This window comes from Dermacentor andersoni, chromosome 2 (assembly GCF_023375885.2).
Source record: "Dermacentor andersoni chromosome 2, qqDerAnde1_hic_scaffold, whole genome shotgun sequence".
Taxonomy (NCBI): Eukaryota; Metazoa; Arthropoda; class Arachnida; order Ixodida; family Ixodidae; genus Dermacentor; species Dermacentor andersoni.
In genome coordinates, this window is record NC_092815.1 from 47,621,817 (window position 1) to 47,624,824 (window position 3,008).

The 3,008-nt window shown below is 46.8% G+C and overlaps 1 pseudogene; it reads left to right on the plus strand.

The window, feature by feature from the left end:
- The first annotated feature begins 2,191 nt into the window (after window positions 1–2,191).
- On the plus strand, window positions 2,192–2,371 carry LOC126542684 (U2 spliceosomal RNA; annotated as a pseudogene).
- The last annotated feature ends 637 nt before the right edge of the window (window positions 2,372–3,008 follow it).

Consider the following 3,008-nt stretch of genomic DNA (forward strand, 5'->3'; position numbering starts at 1 on the left):
CGACGCTGTAAACGCCGGTAACGTTTCATTTGTTTGTATCCGCCGTGGTTGCTTAGTGGCTAAGCTGTTGGGCTGCTAAGCACGAGGTTGCGGGATTGAATCGCGGCCACAGCGGCCCCATTTAGACGGGGGCAAATTGCGAAAGCACCCGTGTACTTAGATTTAGGTGCACGTAAAAGAACTCCAGGTGGTTCAAATATCCGAATTCCCCCACTACGGCGGGACTCATCATCAGAATGTGGTTTTGGCACGTAAAACCCCATGATTTTTAAGATTTCGTATATACATGATGATATGAAAATCGCTAGACTGGCCTTCTTTTGAAGAAACTAATTTATGTGAATTCAAACACTGTTATCGTTGAAATCGTCCATTTGCGCAGCGTTCTTGCCAACTTGCGAATGTGTACTAGACGACATTATGGCGGTAGGGGTCAGAGCACCCTTCTGCAATTCGAGCTTCAGTCGGAAAATCATGCCAAAATGGCTATTTTTGAGTTCGGTATAGAACTTCGGGAAGACATTGAAATAAGCGGGAGCCAAATCTGACAAATAGGTAGAAATCATGTTGATTCATGGCAAAAAACTCGCGTGTGCGGAGTTCTTGTTGTGGACCTGAGTGGTCGTAGAGCATACCCACAGTGGGGGATTGACCATGAATGGGGTGGTTTAATTAAGCGGTTAAAAACAACAGAACTAACAATTTCGATGTTGGAACTTCGGTATTAATATTTTTGTGAGATGAAAAAAAGTTAAGTATATAGAAATGCAATCAGAACAACACCATGAAATAAAAAGAAGAAATAATACTATTTAGTATAATAAATAGTAAGTAAATAAATAGATAGATAAATAAACAGAAGAAAATGTTTACAAGCCATTCGACTCTGTGAAGATGGATGACTATAGATACCCGCCGTGGTTGCTCAGTGGCTATGGTGTTGGGCTGCTGAGCACGAGGTCGCGGGATCGAATCCCGGCCGCGGCGGCCGCATTTCAATGGGGGCGAAATGCAAAAACACCCGTGTACTTAGATTTACACGTTAAAGAACCCCAGGTGGTCGAAATTTCCGGAGCCCTCCACTACGGCGTGCCTCATAATCAGAAAGTGGTTTTGGCACGTTAAACTTCATATATGTATATTTTTAATATGGATGACCAGCGAAGCTGTTTGGTGCATGACACAGAGGTGACTCACAATAACAGTTTTTTTTTTTTTTTTTTTTGCACGATGAAGCCAGCTGTGGAAGAAGGCGACAACGACGACGAACGCGCGAGTAGTGGCCCTAGCGCATTTGCGCGGTTGGCGCCGATAATGTTTTGACAGTCCTTTTCGAAAAAGTTGTACAAAACATTTTTTCCACAACACCTGTTCTTACCCTTTTGCCTGGGGCTTCTTCGGGTACCACGTGTGACAAGGGTACTTCAAGGGCGCGTTACAGGTCCCCGAAACCACAGGGGTATGTGGCATTGAGCTTGGACCCTTTCAGCAATATCACCAGGATCGGCCCGCATGATGATTCGCTGTAAAAAAATTCAGTGCAATTCCCCTTTGGGAATTGGGTGATCCAGCGGTGGATGACCAGCGGTGGATGACCTGAAGGTGGATGACCAGCGAAGCTTTGTATGTGGGCCCCTTAATGGCGAACTGTCCATTGCCATTCGACGAACCCCATATGCACGTAAATGGAAGGGAGGCGAGACTAGTCGTTCTTCCGCGATGTTGAGCCTCATAAGATGACGAGGCAGCGGGGGTTAGACATACCCATGCATTATTGCAAAACAAGGCCCGACACATCTTACTAACGAATCCCGGCACGTACAACAGACACGCACCTCACCGCACTCCGAGGGCACACACTGCTTCACCGTAGCCAAGGCGATCGTGCGTTGGTCGACATCCCGCAGGGCAGTATTGGTTGTGAGGTCACTCGAAAACCACAAGCGGTCACACACAACACAGGCCACACAAAATTGTTTTCCCCACAAACTCCCTCTGAAACCTGGCCGCTGCTCCGGTGAAATGTTCCAAGTTTGTGGTATCGGTGTGACACGGACGGTTTGCATTTCCTTCCGCCTCGCGGTTCTGGCGGGCAGCACGCTTACGGGACCACCACCACGGGAGAGCGAAAGGAAAGGAGATACGCAAGCTCTTGGAACGCCGACAAAGAGAGGGCGATGCGAACGTAGACATGACCGACGCGGGTCAAACTGTAGCATCGGTTCTTATCAGCTTAATATCTGATACGGGTTATATTTGCACCAAATATGTTAAACTTACTTTTCAAATTGGCGGAGTGCTTAAAGCCTGCTTCACCTCCACCGTGGGTTGGCGCGGTATTGCACTATCTTTCGCGATCGGCCCAGATTATCGATCTACACGGCTCGACAGACGCACGCAATTTTTTCCAGAAGTTAACCATATATAGCTTCGCTGCAAAACTATCGTGCGACGGGGGATCATAAATTTAGCGTGGTAATCGATTTGATTAAATGGGGTAACTTTGGACTGCCAAGGAAACATTTCGTTGGCTGAACCCAATAATAGAGGCTCTGAAAGATAGCATTACAGGCACAGATAAATCTATAGGCCAATGTTGCAAAGCGGTGTTTCCAGTAATATTGATCTTATTGCAGAAAAAATTGACCGACGATTATGATACTCTCTAATGCAAAGCTTGAGCGCAGCTCTATACGTGTTTCCATATTGAGGCAAAGAATTTGAGAGAGAGAGAGATGTAGCAGGTTCGGCAATCGTCGAAAAGCTGATCTGCGGGTCGATCAAGCGCGTCGGCTTTTATACATGAGTCGTCAAAGGTTCCAGTGTAATCGCTGGTGCCGCGTGGCTTCCAGAAAGTACTACACAATTCGCGTCGCGCATACAATCAGATTACAAAACAATCGCCAACTATCACAATAAAAACAAGCGCGAACGAGAACAAAACAAGCAAACCAAAGAAGCGCAAGCGAGATCCGACGCGAGCAGACCATACTACGAAACGAGCGGTC